Here is a 19,723-nt window from a genome sequence, read left to right as displayed (position 1 = left end):
TCGGGGACGCACAGGTAGACCTGTTTGCCTCCCACGACTTGTCCCATTGCGACCTGTTTTATTCCCTGACCTAGGGCACGCTCGGCACGGATGCACTGGCGCACAGCTGGTTGCGGGGCCTCCGCAAGTATGCGTTTCCCCCAGTGAGCCTTCTTGCGCAGACCTTGCGCAAGATCAGGGAGGACGAGGAGCAGGTCATTTTGGTTGCCCCGTATTGGCCCAACCGCACCTGGTTTCCAGAACTTATACTCCTCGCGACAGCACCTCCCTGGCCAATCCCTCTGAGGAAGGACCTTCTTTCTCAGAGACGGGGCACCCTATGGCACCCTCGTCCCGATCTTCGGAACCTCCATGTGTGGCTCCTGGACGGGATGAGGCAGGTTTGAGTACCCTGCCACCAGCGGTGGTGGCTACCATCACTTCCGCTAGAGCATTGTCCACGAGACATGCCTATGCATTGAAGTGGAACCTCTTCGTCAACTGGTGTTCTTCTAAACATCAAGAACCCACGAAATGCCCGATCAGTGTCGTGAAGGCTGTCTCCCTCCACCCTGAAAGTGTATGTTGCCGCCATTGCCGCACATCACAACGCAGTTGATGGTAAGTCTCTGGGAAAGCACGACCTGATCATCAGGTTCCTGAGAGGAGCGAGGAGACTGAATCCTCCTCGCCCTCCTCTCGTTCCCTCTTGGGACCTCTCAGTGGTTTTAACTGCCCTGCAGAGTGCTCCCTTTGAGCCTCTGCAATCAGTGGAGCTTAAGTTCCTGTCAATGAAGACAGCGCTCCTGGTTGCATTGGCCTCCATCAAGAGGGTAGGGGACCTGCAGGCATTTTCGGTTGACGAAGTGTGCCTGGAATTCGGACCGGCTAACTCTCATGTGATCCTGAGACCCTGGCCTGGATATGTGCCCAAGGTTCCCACCACTCCCTTTCGAGATCAGGTGGTGAACCTGCAAGCGCTGCCCTCGGAGGAGGCAGACCCAGCCTTGGCACTGCTCTGTCCAGCACGTGCACTCCTTACTTACGTAGACAGAACGCAGTGTTTCAGGACCTCAGATCAGCTCTTTGTCTGTCATGGTGGGAAGCTGAAGGGAAAGGCTCTCTCCAAGCAAAGGTTGTCTCACTGGATAGTGGACGCCATTGCTTTGGCATACCAGCAGCAAGGTCGACCATGCCCCCTTGGTGTGACGGCCCACTCCACTCGGAGTGTGGCATCCTCTTGGGCTCTAGCGCATGGTGCCTCGCTAACAGACATCTGCAGAGCTTCAGGCTGGGCGACACCTAACACATTCGCGAGATTCTATAATTTCCGAGTGGAGCCAGTTTCTTCTCATGTACTTGCTTCAACTAGCCGGTAAGAGATTCTGCTCAGGTGTCTTCGCTTGCTCGCCATTCCTCTCCACGGACGGGATACGTGCGATGTTCTTCTCAGGTGAGCCTAATAAGCCCTGAGTCTCCTCCAGCACTGACGACGTCAACGCCAGAGTTATGCCACTGGCAGCTTTCGCGCTTGGCTAGGTGCTTCCATGTGCATGGTTCCCCCTCTGGGTGACCCCCACATGTGTATTCCACTGTAAGCCTCCTTGAGCATGTGTCTTTCCCTTGGCAAGCCACCTTGCCACCCCTGGGGTTGAAATATATTCAGTCTCGGCTCCTCAGCGAAGACATATCTGCATGTTGCCAGCGCACTTCCTTATATACCCCCTGCGTGGGGCGGTGATTCGCTATGCAAATTCCGCAGACCCATGGCATTTCTTTGCCATTGGCTCGTTTTATATACTCGAAGATGATAGGCTTTCTAAGCGAAGCCCCATTCGCCCTCATCCGACGTAATGTCTCCGTTCCCTACTCAGGGAACGAGGGTTACATACGTAACCGAGACGTTTTTCACCATAGCATTTGTACAGTCTTTAACCGTTAAAATCACGATCATTTTTTACAGTGCACACACACAGAACTACACAACGTCTTGAGGGGAAGAGCGAGGTAAGCTGTCTCATTTCTTACTTTTCTGTCTTCTAGTCAAGATAAAGAAGAAGGTAAAGCAAATACTGAATTTATGAGATCTCATCCACATCTCATCTACAAGGCCACAGAAATATGTCATGTCAAAAAAAAAACAAATCACAACCAAACTAAAGACATTAGTTTCTGTCTTTAAAAAAAACATGAATATATTAAAATAATCAAACTCTAATGTAAATTAAAATCCAATTAAATGAAAAACTCTTCAATAAGAACCGTTTTTTTTTAATAGAAAAATCACATTGTTATTGAATAACATAACATACAGTTCTTGAAACTTCTAAAATCACAAAATTATTGTGTTTTTTTGTGCCAATTTTGACTAAAATGCAGTACAGAACCACCATGGGAAGTTCACATACATGAATGATGAGAAGCCATTAGCACGCATCTCTCCTCTATTCCCAGCATGCATCTGGACTAGGACAGAACAACAGGAGAGGTTTACAATTAAATTGCCAGTAGCTGAGATGGATGAATACTGCATGTAAGTCTTTGTACAAGAGAAAGATAACATTTATTGACAGTCATTAGAAGTGACAACTCTTCCTCAATTCAGATGCTAAAGGAACAGATGAAATAAAGTAATGGAAAGAGCCTCATTTTCTGCGGGATAATGTACATGGCTTCAGGCAACATCACATTAATGTGTTCACCTAAAATAATTGATTGATACTGAAGACTACTCGGTTAAGAAAGCAGCCTAAACCACAGAGAGAGATAGCTGTAATTCTTTCACTTTATCAGGCCTCAGAATTATATCCAGCGTAGCTTCCTTTCTTTTGATGTTGAAACTAACATTATCGTCTCTCTGCAAGCTTCGCAATCATCCACCACCTTTTTATCTGTCTTATTTGTCATCGTCATTTATTGATGTCTCATAAATGGCAGGCGTTTCAAGCGGATCAAAGAACAGCCTAAACATTCACGCTTCATGTGGATTCGGCTTTGTTTGTTTTTTTTGTTTGTTTTTTTCACAGGAAAGTCTCTCTTTTCAACAGGAGGTGGTTTTGACCACAAACACGTTCATTAGAAATTAAAGAAAGGAGTTGGACCTTCTTTGTGATCACCAGAACAAAAGCTTAAAAAGTTTAACAACACATTTTTCTAATTATTAAAGAAAGAGAGATTTATTAAAGGGCTTACTTGAAGCCTTATTTATATAAATAATGCATTATAAAAGTATTTTAATGCATTAATTATGCATTGTAACACATTGTATGATCTCATGTATAATTGTATCCAATGCTTTAGTACATTACCATACTTATGTTACGCCTTAGAAAGTATAATACATTAAAACACGACAAACAACCAATTTCAGATGTAACAAGGAATCTGCAAATAATCTGCAAATATTATAATGCATTTAAAAGTTGGCTACAATTATTTATGAAAAGATATAATGCTTTATATAATGTACATTATGAATGCATTATATAATAGCTGCTTGCCAAATTTGTTTTACCCTATTTTTCTCTAAAGTGTCCTATGCAGATGCAAATCCACTTGGCTACAAAACATTTAAAGGACATGCCCTTTTGGTCATTTGGTCAAGCTTTATGCACAAAATCGTGGGTTATTTTTTGGGGGGGTTATGTTTTCAGACATAACAACCCAGTGTTTGGGTAGTTTTTTGTGTTACCCAGATCCTGGGTCAGATATAATTACCCAGTGTTTGGGTAGGTTTTGTGTTACCCAGATCCTGGGTCAGACGTAACAACCCAGGGGTTGAGTTATTTATCACAGGCTTTTGCGACCTCTTCAGGAGAGAGCAGTGCAGCTCTGTCAAAATGATGCATGTCTTTGATAAAATACAGGTTTGTGTAAATTTTTTTTGTATCTATAAATTCATTATAGTTCTGTATATCATTTAATTTTATGCAAAGCAGCATACAGGAGCGCGATGTGAGTCACCTAAACAAGTGTGACTTTCGTGTCAGTCTTTCACGTGATGGGGAAATGACTGATGCCTTGCATACAATTTTATGATTTTATACAAAAAAAGATACAGAATATAAATACGTATATTGTTAAAATACATTCTCAGAACTGTACACTGATTGTTTATGGACAGGTTATGGAGTCAGTCACCGCATATTTCGGCTACGAGTCTGAAGTTCCCCCGCTGAACACGACACAAGCTCCGGCACGAGATCCAGCGAGATCCAACAGAGGCTGGTCGATTACACTTGAATTACTTCTAAATGTTTAATTTTTACTTCTAATATTTGTTAAATGAGCTTAAATGTATGCAATATGTATTAAAAACTATATAAAATATGCTATACTGTAAAATATGATTAATAATGGAATTATCATGCAAACCAGTGGTTGTGTGGAGTATTTTTTTTTTTCAAGTTTAGAGGATTTAAGTTAATCCGTAGACATTAATTCATGTATGAAGTAAAAAAAGAAGCTAGTACTGTAGTAAAAATTAATCAACCCATTATTCTAGGCTAAATCAACCAAATATGCTGGGTTAAATAAACAACCCAATTTGCAGGGTAAAATGAACCCAACATGTGCTCTGTCCTATATTTGACCCAAATTGGGTTGTTTTTAACCCAGTGTTTTTAAGAGTGTGGGTGGTTGACACTGGTATGTGCTGAGATGTTGCAGTGTTGTTTTGTTGATAAACTCCACAAATGTGAGCAAAGGTAATTCTCGCAAACCCCCGCTAATAAAAAAAGGGCCAGTTATGATGGGTGGACAAGCTCACTGTGATTAAAGCAGCTTTGCAAGTTAAACGAGTCTGCGTCTCTTACCTGGCTGTTTGTGTGACAATGCAATGTTTCAATTACAGATTACATGGAAAAAGGGCATTTGAGCGGCGAGACTAACACGCCAGTCTAACAGTGTCCAATTAAAAAGGAGAATTACTCTATTATTGCTTTGATAGATTATCTACTCCTGAAAACGGCAAGCTTCTCGCTGGTTAAAGGTGGTGGTCTGTCAGGCGTGAAATCAATACAAGGCACATGCTTCCCTGTGGTCTGAATAATAATTGTTTTACATCACATCGCAAATATTTTCTTTTCCACTAAAGCCCCTTTCACACAGAGATTCCGGAAAATACACGGATAATGTGTCCCGGGATTTTTTTTCCCGGTATGTGAAAAAAACAACAACCTTGCATCACAATAAGTTGTGATTGCCAAAACATTTGGTAACTAAACAGAATTCTATTAAGTTTGGTGAAAACATGTTACAATGTTTAGCTACATGGTAGAATGACTGGTAGGGTACTGTTTTTTATTATCGCTTGACATCTTGATTCAATATCGATTCATTTGGATAATTATTAGGTACAGTAGATACATGTTTTTTTTTCTCAAGAAAAAAAAAACCTCACTAATGGGGGGGGGAGGGGGGGAGGGTTTGGGGGTCCTAACTGTGCATGTGCAGTATGAGTGGCATCACTCTAGCTCAGGGGTCTCCAAGCTTTTTTCATTTGAGAGCTACTTTTTAAAAATGAAAGTGCCTGAGAGCTACTCGTGTAATACAATCCTTAAATCTCTTAAACAATGTCTCATAACTCATATTAACAACTATCAACTGTTTTAGACCTAAAAGAGTTTTTGTAGGGCTATATATGTCACCCTTAAATGTCAGAGAAAAGAACAGAATCAGAGATGAATTTTTTATAGAAAATTGTACATTGCATATTAAACTGTAAAAACACTAGCCTAGAAATCTAGACGCACCCTAGCGGCAGCAAAATGTATTTTGCAGCCAGGGCAGTCTAGCAACTCTCCATAGACTTTCGAGCTGCAAAAACCTAAATTGGGTCAGGCCAATCACGTCGTGTATAGAGTAGGCGGGGCGGGCTTAACATAATGACGACAGAGTTGCGACGGCTGCCACTTGAAAACAAAGAATGACGGCTGCTGATGGAGAACAACGGTCTTTCGAATCGGCTTTGTCCGCGACTCTGGAGGACTTGGAGTTAAGTTTTTCTTTGAGAAAAGAGCAAAGAACGGCACTTAAGTCATTCTTAAAAAAAGGAAGATGTGTTCGTCGTTTTGCCGGCCAGATATGGCAAAACTTGAATCTATCAACTAACTCGGCTGTTGGGAAAACGCTCTGGTTGGTTGAAGCGCTGTCCTATTGCGTGCAGAGGGAATTTGAAAGACAGCCGTTTATCCCGCCCCTCGGATTGAGCCGTGACTATGGTGAGTTTCCAGACCTAACATCTTGATGTAGGTCTGGCTTGCCAGGCTATAAAAACACATAATTATAGTTGATTTTAGTTGATCATTGTTGATCATAACTAGAGATGAAATGGCATAAACATTTCATTACATGATTATAATGACCAAAATGATCACGGTTATCACAAAGTCCTGTTTAAAAAGTACTAATGCTACACAATTAAATCAATTCACCAAGTTTTATGTCGAAAACCAGCAAATAACAAATAAAATTAGCATCAATATGCACTTTTTGTTTAAAATAATAACATTAAAAAGTATGGCCAGATTTTAAAGGAGTGTCTTGCAACATGCATCAACTAACATGTACTAATTCAAAAAAAGTTTTATAAAAAGATAAACCTCACATATTTCAGCCTTTAAATAACTTTTTATAAAAAGAATGAGTCAAAAAAGATAAACTACTGACATTTACAATGCATATTATCTTATCTTTTATTATTAATAGTAAAATTCAGTCCGATTTTCCCGTGGCGTCTGTCATTGCTATGCAACCATGCACTGCGCTCTCCACAACGACAAATAAGTTTTAGTAGCTAATGGATTTCCACCACCGAAAAACGCTTGCTGTAGTTTTGCTACAAGATTTATTTACGGAGAAGAGAAAAACACCCGTAGTGTTTGGGTGCACCCCCATCCTTCATGTTGTCTGAGCTTTCAATGTTGTTACGGAAAGGGTGAAGCTGATTGGTTGGTTCTTGTCACATGACCTGCGGTGCATTTGTGGCATTCTGAAAAATTGCGATTTTTTTCATCTCCCTGCGCCTGGAAAAAATTAACACGATTGCCGCGTGCCTACATTTGAACAAACTTGAGCGCGCAAAAGATGCAATATGTGAACGGCCCCTTGGTGAGCTACCTCCCATCAGGCCACGAGCTACTGGTACTGTAGCTCGCCAGTGACGTGTTGGAGACCCCTGCTCTAGCTTGTTTCTGATTGGAGGAATAAGACTTGTTGCAACTGTCCCCGGTCTCCCCTATATTTTGGTAAGTTGCATACTTTCAACATACCTATTGTTCATTCGGGTTTATTTACTAGTAGTAAATAAGAGTAAAAGATGATTGGTTCATGTGCGGCTTGAACTGAGGCGCTACAGCGATCTATCACGTCACATTTACAATTAAGCTCCAAAACGGTATTCATTATTTGAAATCCGTAAAAAAATTGACAGAGTCTGAGAGCTTATAATTTGAAAAGTGAAAAGTGTAAATTGCGTGAGTTGGCAGCCCAGCCTTCATCATTTCTATACGAAGACGAGTCCATACTCCCCAGTAAGCGCCACTGGGTTTGCTGAGTGGCTCGTTCCCCATAATGCTGTAGCATAGGTTGTAGAAAGGCCGTGCGATGGCACGTGCGCCATCACTGCGACACACTCCTTACGGCATTGGTCCTGGCTTTTGTTCACACAGGGCGCGTTCCGGGACTGATCCCGGCAATGCTACTAGGTCCCCATCCCGGTATCAATCCTGGCTTCAATCCTGGGACGTGTTTGCGTTCACACAGAAGGCACTCTAGCAATTTTACGGCAATTGCCCGTTATCAACGTGCTGTGTGAAAGGGGCTGCATTTATTTGATTAAAAATACCCAAAAAACAGTAATATTGTGAAATATTATTACAATTTAAAACAACTGTTTTCTATGTAAATATAAAGTAAAGAGTAATTTATTCCTCATTACTCCAATCAGTGTCACATGATCCTTCAGAAATCATTCTAATATGATGCTCAAGAAACATTTCTCATTATTATCAATGTTGAAAACAGTTATTTACATTTTTATTTCAGGATTCTTTGATGAATAGAAAGTTCAAATCAACAGCATTTATCTGAAATCGAAAGCTTTTTTAACATTATACACTACCGTTCAAAAGTTTGGGGTTAGTAAGATTTTTTATTTTATTTTTTGGGGAAAGAAATAAAAGAAATCAATACTTTTTTTCATCAAGGATGAATTAAATTGATCAAAAGTTACAGTAAAGAAATTTATAATGTTACAAAAGATTATATTTCAAATAAATGCTGTTCTTTTGAACTTTCGATTCAACAAAGAATCCTGAAATAAAAATGTAAATAACTGATTTCAACATTGATAATAATCATGAAACTGGGGATTTTCATGCATTTCCACAAAATTATATGTATTTGAAAAGTGTCTGCCCTTTGTCTGAATGGTTATGAGTGTCGAATGAGAGCTACTGCTGGAAATAGCGCATGCTTTTCACTGGCTAGTGTGAACTTGAACTTTAAACCAGTGCTGCTTTGAAACTCAGCCTAAATGAAGAGCTCTGTGAAATGTGGCCTTGGGGGCAATGGGGGTCTGGCTATGACCCAGTTAAATCCTTGTGGACGGTGGGCACCAACACACTGAAGAAGAGCTGGAATACATTAATACCAATGCAGCGCTCTCCGACCCAACTCGCAAATCAATACAACATTCAAATATGCGGAGACGCATATGAACAGGGCAAAGCTTCATTTAACCTCTTCTGCTACTGCTGTTAAGAGTAGAGTTGAGAGTAAATGCGCATAATGATGGTGTTTCCGCCCACCCGCTCTTCCTGGCTGTGAATATTGTGTGCATGATTATTCAGGGCTGAAAAATCATCAAGAGTACTAAAGGCTGGCAAACGGCAAGAGTTTTATGTGTCTGATAAGTAGTACACATGACTTAATGGTAGGGGTGTAACAATATATCGTGTCACAATACATCACAACAGAAAAATGCTAAGTATTGTGTATACAGTAATTCACCCAAAATAAAAATTACTGTCTGAAAGAATTCAAGTTTTTAGAGTTTCAGTGTCAGTACTACATTAAACTACTATATATAATGTTGAATATAATGTATAATTGTCATACTGGTACCTTCATCTGTAATACCACCAGTGCACCTGAGTATTGACTTCCGGGTCACAAACACACCTGAACTGTATCATGTTCATTAGTCTGGCTATAAATAGCCCAGCTCGCACACACTTGACTTGAGAAGTCTTATTCTTCCTTTTGGACACAACTCTGAGTGTTTTACCTTGTTTTGGATTTCTCTGTGTATTGGACTTGGACTCTCTTGTAGGGATGGGGAAATGAAGCCTCGTGAATCACTGAGGCTTTCCCCTGACTGTTATGGGAAAAGATTCAAAGCTTCGAGAGTGTCGAGAACAGCACCATCTGGTGCTTATTTAAAATAAAGCAGCCAGAAGCCTGTGTTAGAAGCTCTGGCAGATGACCCAGCTAGAAATTTTTTGTTCTAAAAATGTTCTAAGAACATTAGCATGTATTGTTCTATAAATGTTTTCAGCGGCTAGTTTTAGTTTTGTTCTCAGAATGTTCTTTTAAAAGTTTGGAGAACATTCTTTAAAAACATTATTAAAATGTTTAGTAGTAACATTCTTTTAACATTATTCTCTAACGTTCTTAGAAAGTTTTCAGCGGCTAGTTTTATTTGTGTTCCCAGAATGTTCTTTTAAAAGTTTGGAGAACATTTTCTAAAAACATTATTAAAATGTTTAGTAGTAACATTTTTATAACATTATTCTCTGACGTTCTTATAATGTTTTTAGCGTGTAGTTTTATTTTTGTTCCCAGAATGTTCTTATAAATGTTCGGATAACATTTTTTTAAAAACATTATTAAAATGTTTAGTAATAACGTTCTTATAACATTATTCTCTAATGTTCATAGAACGTTTTCAGCGGGTAGTTTTATTTTTGTTCCCAGAATGTTTTTTTAAATGTTTAGAGAACATTTTCTAAAAACATTATTAAAATGTTTAGTAATAACATTCTTATAACATTATTCTCTAATGTTCTTATAATGTTGTAAGCGGATAGTTTTATTTTTGTTCCCAGAATGTTCTTTTAAATGTTCGGATAACATTACTTAAAAACATTATTAAAATGTTTAGGTGTACCATTCTTACAACATTATTCTCTAACGTTCTTAGAAAGTTTTCAGGGGGTGTTTTTATTTTTGTTCCCAGAATGTTCTTTTAAAAGTTCAGATAACATTTTTTTTTTACAACATTATAAAAATGTTTAATAATAATATTGTTAGAACATTATTTCTCCTAAAAGGTAGGATAACATTCTCTAAGAACACTCTAAAAATGTTTTGTGATGATGACCTTCTATAAATGTTTAATCATAACATTTTTAGAACATTATCCCTTTATTCTTATAAAGTTTTTAGCAGGAAGTTTTATTTTTATTCTTAGAACGTTCTTCTAAAAGTTAGGATAACATTCTCTAAAAATACTCTTAAAAATACTACTTAACATTCTTATAAATTTTTTGGTGGGAAGTTTTATTTTTGTTCCCAAAATGTTCTCTTAAACATAAAAAATGCTTAGCTATAACATTGTTAAAACATACAATTTTATTAATCTCTAAAATAAAACAAAAATCTAACAGGTTTATGAATGGCATTCACATAAATTATTAGAAGTTCTGCATACAGTAGATGCCCAACATTAAATGAAGAACTCAGTAAAGTCCAATGTGCAATCACACGTCTTGACTGCTGTTTGCTCAGAGCGCTCATCATCAGTCTTTGGTTGTCTTGGTTCTTGCAGAAAAAGAATAAAGTCATCTGCATTAATAGGTGTTCTACTGTTCTTCTCTTCTTCTTTTTCAGCTGCTATCCCAGTTAGCAGAATTGAGCTCCATTCTCTGTGTGCATGGTAGAGTTTTTCCTCATAGCCTATAAAAGAAGATCATGCAACAGTGTAAACAAAAATAATACAAATACATATTACATATTAAGATCACATACAAGCAATATTGACTTTGAAAACTTTCAAAATTAGCCAGCCTAATTATTAATCAGAAATTAATTAGATTAGTTTATTTAAAAGTATAAATATGATACCTTATGAGTATCTATTTTGTTTCTGTAATTTAAAACATATACTTAATCCATTATATACATGTTAAAGGGATACTCCACTTTTTTTTGGAAATAGGCTCATTTTATAACTCCCCCAGAGTTAAACAGTTGAGTTTTACCGTTTTCGAATCCATTCAGCCGAGTTTCTGATATTTAGAAGAATGTCAGTAACCAGACAGTTTCTGGTCTCATTGACTTCCATAGTATATATTTTTTCCTACTATGGAAGTCAATGAGACCAGAAACTGTCTCAATACTGATATTCTTCCAAATATCAGAAACTTGGCTGAATGGATTCGAAAACGGTAAAACTCAACTGTTTAACTCTGGGGGAGTTGTAAAATGAGCCTATTTCCAAAAAAAGTGGAGTATCCCTTTAATAACACAACTAGAGGCTAAATTATTTTAACAAACTACAAACTTGGCTTGAGAAGTGTGAACCTCGAACTCAGGTCGCCTTGAGCACAGCTGCAGCATGTCACAGCACTGCCCACGATGCTTTTGCTCTGATGTAACAGCTCATTTTCATCAGTTATATTGTCTATGGATTGTTACATTTCTTACAGATTTCTGCTTGTTTTAAATCAGATACAGATAAAGTAGTACTGCATTTGAGATAGAACAATTTCTAGTGTGATTTAATCATACCTGTGAATCGTCTCTTTGCTATTAGCTAAGCTGTAAGTTTTAGTTACTTCAAAAGCAGAAAGAAAAATATGCTATAACTTCTGTTTCTTATTGAGAAATCACAGGACAGTGTTGACACTAACTTTTTGTGCTCCAGTAGGTTTCTGTGTGCGCACAATCTGCATGTTAAATGTGAGCTACTGTCTGTGCATATGAAAGCTTGTTTCCGCCATGGAATACAATTTTTAAAAAAGGTAATTGCGAATCACAATTCAAACTTTTTTTTCTCAGAAGTGCGAGATATAAACTCGCAATTGGCCGTTTGAAAGTCAGAATCACAGGATAAATTAGTAAAACCTGAGAAAAAAAAGCAATTCTGGCTTATTTTTTTTTGCTGTCGTTTCTATATGAGAACATTAATGCACTTCATCAATACAGCCGCTCTGAGAGTCACTTCAGCAGCATTTTAGCTTCATTTGAGAAAAACTATCATCATATCATAAAACACAGAGAAACTCAAAGGTCTACATGGCAATCCGTCAAATAAAAGTTTGGTTTAACCTTTGAAGAACGTTTTGCTTAAATCATTACATTTTAAATAATTGGTTATAGCAATTTAATTAAACCATTCAAATGGAATCAAGAAAACAAAAAAAAATTTACTTTTGGGAGATGCGAGAGCGAAGTAGTCCAGTGATAATTAACAGGTAGCCATGGTTAATGCAATTTGCAAAGACCCGCCCCCTTTAGTTACTGTTGCTATGTCCAACAAGCCATGGCGCTCTCACGCCACACATCATGTTGTCACGCAATGAAAAATACATTGCGGATCACAGAAAAAACGCTGAAACGTTTAAACGCAGAGACAAGACAGAGCAGGTTACTTTTGATATGAAAGTTGAAACAAAGTCTCAACGTTTAATTTGTGTAAGTTTTTTAGAAAAAAATATTTTTGGTAAAATAAAAATGTAAAAAATACCTGTCAATCAAACTCCCTCGAAGGGTGAATTCTGAGGGGAGTAAAAAAGACAGCTCACAATTCTGATATTTTCTTGCAATTGTGTGTTCTTGCCTCACAATTCTGAGAGAATAAAAAAAACTGTAATTTTACTGATGGAAACAGACAGTAAAAAAGTGGACTTCAAAGATTTCTTATTCTGTAGCTCCCTGTGGGATTTTTTTGACAAGTCCATAAAAATGCATCCATCCATGATAAAAGTACTCCACACGGCTCTGGCAGGTTAATAAAGGCGAAAGGTGAAGCGAAGTGATGCGTTTGTGTAAGAAACATATCCATATTTTATATTTTAGGGCTGGGAATCGATTAAAAAAAGTAACTGATTATTTACACAATTTGCTGTAATTAAATGCAATTAATTGCATTTCCCCCAAGCTTGTAATCATCAATATTTAAACTTAGAATAACCTAATTAAACAACAAAAAGGAAAAAAAGGAACAGAAAATAGCCCTGTATTAAAATAATATTAAACATCAATATATCAATATATTATTATTTTCAATAATCAATCAACATAATAAATTTAACAATTTATTATTATATTTTTTTTTCCTAATTATCAAAATAAAACATAGTCCTACAAAGCTATTATTACAAGAGCATGTGATCAGAGCAGGTAATTTTACCATTGTTGTCAGCATGACTATACCAGCTCAGTAGGGCTATTTCACAGAAGTCTACTGCTGAGAAATTTCACTTTATTTGACTTTGCTTTTCCAGTGCGTGATCGGTACATGATTGGAGCGTTTGGGCCGTTAACGACAGAGCAGAACGCGCAGCGCAAACACGGAGCAGAACATTGAGCAAAGAGCTCAATGTTTGCTCAGTGTTGTGTGTGTGTGTCAGTGAGCCGACACACGGAATGGAGAGCGCGGAGCGGAAAAGACCCGCTCATGAAAGCTGCGCGAGAATAAAACCTGATCGCCAAACACGGAGGGGCGGGACGGCATATTTTGCAGCCTTTTCCGCAACAGGAAGTCATTAAAATGAGGCAAAAAAAGTGCTGCGTTAATTGCATTTTTTTTATAAACTCGTTAAGCATCTCAAATTAATCGCGAAGATTAACGTGTTAATTCCCCCAGCCCTACCATATTTATAATTTTATTGACTTAAATAACAAGCTTCCAGCAGACAGCCATATGCAAGTCAAATTACGCCCAAAGAGTTAGTCAACGCATCGATACGCATATGCGCCTGCAAGGCTACGCATCGCTACGCTTCAGCCGCCATATGCGTCTATGAGTAGAAAAATGTGTCGTCCCAGTTTTTGATACGCGACGCACCGTTGTATGCAATACTATGCGTTGTTGGTGGGGGCAAAACTGCAAGTTGCTTGCGTCCGACGTGTTGACTATAAAAGGCTCTTGTCGGTGCATGACATAGGAGTAGCATAAGCTTTGACGGCTCTCGCGGTTCAAACAAACAGGGCTAGGCAATAAATTCAAGCTCCTCCCACATTTCTCTTTATATGATTCTCTTTAATGATAATTTTTCTAAAAATCTCTGTGGAAAGAAAGTCAGATATAAATCTGGGACAGATATAAATCTGGCACGAGGGAGAAAAAAATAGATCATTTTTATTTTGGAGTGCATTGTGCGTTTAAAATTGACTACGGTTTTATAAAATGCAGTGGATACTTACTAGTGATGGACTTGTTTCTCTGTTGGTGCCTGTTCTGCTCCGTAAACATTGGTCCAATGCTTGATCTTAAGAAAATGTAAAAAGTGTGTTAATGTGTGTTAACAGACTATTGATCTGGGTGACATAGGACCATTTTTTATGTTTTCCTTAAGTGTTAGGCTATATAAATCTGGAGAACCCTTACTACCATTAACCATGGTTTTGCTACACTAACTAAATGGTAATAAATTATTGTAATCAATCCACCATAAAAATATTGTTTCTACACTTTACTATAATAAAAACCATGGTTAATTTAGCAAAGGACCCTGGGAACATGTCCTAAAAAGAACAGCTCATCCAAAAAATAGACTCTCTATCGTTATTTACCGGTACTCCATGTTGTTCCAAAACTGTATGAATTTATTTTGTATAACCTTAATTAAGATATCTTGAGAAATGACTTCACTGTTTTTTTTTCATTTTCATAAAATGGGTTCCAATGTTGTTTAATTCCCAACATTCTTGTGTTTCACAGAAGTAAGTCATACAGGTTTGAAAATAATTTCATTTTGAAAGGACATTTATGTTATGTATAAAGACACAATGTTCTCAGTTCCCTCATTGTAAAGCTCCTATGCTGAGGTTTATTTTATTTTATTTTTTCAAAATGTTGCAAGTAAAATGTTCTAATTGTGTTAACTTGTCACATTAGAAGAACGTTTTATGAAGAACATTCAACATCTCATCTCTCAATGATATCCTCAAAACATTTCCCTAACGTGACAGAGGGAATGTTCTTCTTTTGTTATCATGAAACATTGGGACAATGTTATATTGAGATCATTGTACAACTTTAACTTTAACAACATTCCCAAAATATGCTCAAAATGTTGCAAGTAGAATGTTCTTCTTTTGTTATCATGAAACATTGGGAACATTTGTTTCCATAAAATGGGTTCCAATGTTGTTTTATTCCCAACATTCTTGTGTTTCACAGAAGTCATACAGGTTTGAAAATAATTTCATTTTGAAAGGACATTTATGTTTGGGTCAGCTAGGGCCATAAAAACTCATATCAAGAAGACAGGTACAATTTTGACTGGAGGGTTTGGACCAGTGTGCCTTTGAGCAGAGTTTACATGTTCTGCCTCTATTTCACGTGTATTTTACTATGACAATACTCACCGCAACTGAAGATCATGTGGCTGGATAATTTATTCCCAAAATTCCTGGATAATGGGAAACACACACATACAGCAATATTATTAGCTATTTGTATTTACTTACTAAAAGAGACATAAAAAGCTTGCAAATTTTTACTCACCAGCTCAAAAACATATTATGATGATGACTCATCATTTTGACGGTAACGTTAGGCCGATATCCCGCGGTCATTCAAAAGCCTAGTTTTCATAGTGGTTCGAGTTCCTCTCTGTATTTTGCGCCTACGTCACGGCGCTAGCTGGAGGCAAAACAAACGGAAAACTGGAGGCGGTTAATACAAACCAGTACAGATTCGGCTACATAATAAGGAGCTTAAATTATTATTTTTATTATTAAAAGTCATCTTGTTGTGTTCTTGGGTGCAAGAATCAATGAAAAATGAGTATGCTGTATCTGGAATTTTTATTTCTAGAAAATATTCATATCATTAAAATTGCACCGTAGTGTCACTCTTTACATTGTCGTCTTGGCGCTGGCTAGGCAGAACTGCGGATTGAACCACACAAGTCTTTACATGACCATTCAGCACATAGTTATATTATTATAGGCATCTAAATATATTTATATGTCCTCAGTTTCTCTTTACCCTCAGTTTCTCTATCGGGTCGGTGTAGAAGTCAGGCCACTCAACCGGAGGTAGCGTTAACATTAATCCTGTCAGTTCGTCCATTGACTGAGCGTGTACGGTCATCTGGTTCCGTCCGTTAAAATTAACTTTTGCAAATAACAATCGGCATCCTGGACAGTGAGTGACCTTGCACATTAAGACAAAATCGGATTTTCTCCAGTCATTGTTAAAAAACAAGCTAACAAAACTTGCAAACTAACGTTAGTGAAGCGGCCAGAGGGATCTTTCTGCCTCCAGCTAAGCTCCGCCCACACAAATACGTCACCGTGTTTACCAACTGTAAAAGGGTCTATAAAGACACAATGTTCTCAGTTCACTCATTGTAAAGCTCAGACTATGCTGAGGTTTATTTTTATTTATTTTTATCAAAAACTAACTTAGCTGACAATATTTAGCCTAACGTTACACATGCAGCCTGAAACATTGACATAATATCGATATTGCTCTAGTCGCATTTAAAATTAGCTTCTCAATTTAACACACTATATTTTGATGTAGTAGAATGTATTTTTATATAAAATAAAGTTATTTACCTTCCGCAGATTGCAATATGTCCGTTACACGTAGGCTACGTTGTTAAAATTCGTTGTCCATTTACATCCCGCAACTCGCTCAAAATAAAAATGTAACAGTACGATGCAAAATAATCCATGTTTTAAACAATGTAAAAGCCACAGAACCGAAGGAGGCTAGTACTGAAGATCCTCCCGAGCAGCAGCAGCAGCGCGCACACACACACTCTCACTCTACAGACGAATATTCAAACTTCAAACTTGACCAGTAAAAGGCGCGCATAGCTGCCATTGGCCAGATTCCTGGATGACAGTCTGAATAGCCAATCATGCTCAAAACAACTCGAAGAGACAGCCAATAATGTGGTAACATTGCAATTACAGGAAAAGATTACATGTTTTAAAAGAAAGAATATGAAAAAAATGTGCACGGCTATTTATTTAGTTGTATTTGTAAGCTGGCTGTTATATTTAATCAATTGGTTAAATGGTGTCTTCATTGCAGTGCATGATAAAAAAAAAATAAACTTACAATAACATATAAATAATAATAATAAATTACACAAATAATATATACCATGTATAACAACATATATTTACCACTGCTCTGCCAAACAGCAGTTTAAAAGAGCAAACGTATTATATATTAAACAGAGCAAACATGTAGGCTATTCATATACAATTCTGTATACCTACCTACATGAAAAACTAATGGATTGGTATCATGGTAACATTAGAGTTACATTCATGTGACCCATAATGATCCTTTTGCACTTTAACAAAATATTGACCTTTCCTTTAGAAACACTCTTATGCCTAATAATGTCAACTTGCTTTTCACCCTGTGTGGCACAGTTACACAACCTGTTGGTTTAGGGTAAATCCTCTGTCCAACACAACACTTTGGTAACATTGGCATAATTCTATACAAGTTGCAACATATACCCCGGGTTTCACAGGCAAGGTTTAAGCCTGTAGTCCCAGACTAAAATGCACGTTTGAGCTGTTTTACCTGAAAGCAACTTGCACTGACATACTGTATCTTAAAATATGTCAGTGCCATTGTTTTGTCTCAAGATGCACACCAGTAATGTTTCTTTTTCTTTTTTCTAAGGCACATTTCTAAAAGCTAATTAAATGCACTAAGGCCTAATCCTGGCTTAATCTAAACTCTGTGAAACCGGGTCTGGGTTAGAAATTAAGGGTTAAGGTTAACCCTAACCCTAACCCTTGTCTACAGACTTTTATTTAACAGCATGGATACTCCAAGGTGTTGACTGCAGTGGTTAGGCCTTAAGCGTTGATACAGGACGAATAACTTCTTACTGTGACAGTCTGTAATGTATTTTAGCAAAGAGTGTTTGTATGGATTGTCCCTAATTAAGCTAGAGCTATTGGTGCATTCAAGTCATGTCATAAAGATCGTATTTACAAGTTGAACGCCACCACAATGATGAGAATATGAGTAGGAAGCTCAGGATTTTCTTTAACCCTGATCTTGAAGAGTTAGGGGTGTGTCAGTGGGAAACATTGTGGGATACCACTATACTTAGGTATTTAGCAGTGACAATGAAGTAAGCTAATGCCTGCACAAAATATGATAGCATTAATATGTAACAGTATAATATGTGATGATAAAGTTTACAGTGGCTTCATTAATTTAAAACATTAAACAAAATTGTAAAACCTCATGAATACAAACTTCCCAGGAGGACTTAAATGCACCATATGTTCCATCGTGAACCCTGTTGGCCTGCTGTCTGACCAGCAAGCTCAATTTAACAATAATTGTGTAGTTTGATTGCTAAATGTTACATTTAAAATGTTCTAGTTTTGTTAACACGTCACATTACAAGAACGTTTTTTTAAAAAACACTCATCATCTCAGGTCTCAGTGATATCCTCAAAACATTTTACGAACGTTGATTTGATAATGTTCCTCCTCTGTTATTATGGAACATTGTGCCAATGTTTTACTGAGAACATTATATAATCTGTTATCTCAACAACATCCTCAAAACATCCTTAAAATGTTGCAATTAAAATGTTCTAATTGTGTTAACACATAACTTTACAAGAACGTTTTATAAAGAACATTCAACATCTCATCTCTCAATGATATCCTCAAAACATTTTCCTAATGTGACAGAGAGAACGTTCCTCTTTTGTTTTTATGAAACATTGGGACAATGTTATATTGAGATCATTGTACAACTTTAACTTTAACAACATTCCCAAAATATGCTCAAAATGTTGCAAGTAGAATGTTCTTCTTTTGTTATCATGAAACATTGGGACAATGTTATATTGAGATCATTGTACAAACTTTAACTTTAACAACATTCCCAAAATATGCTCAAAATGTTGCAAGTAGAATGTTCTTCTTTTGTTATCATGAAACATTGGGACAATGTTATATTGAGATCATTGTACAAACTTTAACTTTAGCAACATTCCCAAAATATGCTCAAAATGTTGCAAGTAAAATGTTCTAATTGTGTTAACTCGTCACATTAGAAGAACATTTTATAAAGAACAATAAACATCTCATCTCTCAATGATATCCTCAAAACATTCTACAAATGTGACAGAGAGAACGTTCTTCTTTTGTTATGACAAAACATTAAGACAACGTTATTTTGAGATCATTGTACAAACTTTAACTTAAACAACATTCCCAAAATATGCTCAAAATGTTGCAAATAAAATGTTCTAATTGTGTTAACTCGTCACATTAGAAGAACGTTTTATAAAGAACAATAAACATCTCATCTCTCAATGGTATCCTCAAAACATTTCCCTAACGTGACAGAGAGAATTGTTCTTCTTTTGGTTTTATGAAACATTGGGACAATGTTATATTGAGATCATTGTACAAACTTTAACTTTAACAACATTCCCAAAATATCCTCAAAATGTTGCAAGTAGAATGTTCTTCTTTTGTTATCATGAAACATTGGGACAA

The 19,723-nt window shown here is 37.1% G+C and overlaps 1 protein-coding gene and 1 long non-coding RNA gene across 2 annotated transcripts in view; one reads left to right on the top strand and one right to left on the bottom strand.

Moving 5' to 3' along the window:
- LOC308704148 (NLR family CARD domain-containing protein 3-like) overlaps positions 1-19,723 on the top strand; it is a 1,230,758-nt gene that overhangs the window by 351,891 nt on the left and 859,144 nt on the right. The window lies entirely within an intron of this gene.
- LOC308703937 lies at positions 10,182-16,500 on the bottom strand. Its single transcript, XR_014031758.1, has 5 exons — positions 16,205-16,500; positions 15,719-15,856; positions 15,580-15,623; positions 14,413-14,477; positions 10,182-10,938 (listed from the first exon to the last, which is right to left on the bottom strand). It is a non-coding gene; the product is annotated as an uncharacterized lncRNA (long non-coding RNA).

Source organism: Scardinius erythrophthalmus (genome assembly GCF_964197995.2).
Source record: "Scardinius erythrophthalmus genome assembly, chromosome: 16".
Lineage (NCBI taxonomy): Eukaryota > Metazoa > Chordata > Actinopteri > Cypriniformes > Leuciscidae > Scardinius > Scardinius erythrophthalmus.
This window is presented reverse-complemented; position numbering and strand designations above follow the sequence as displayed.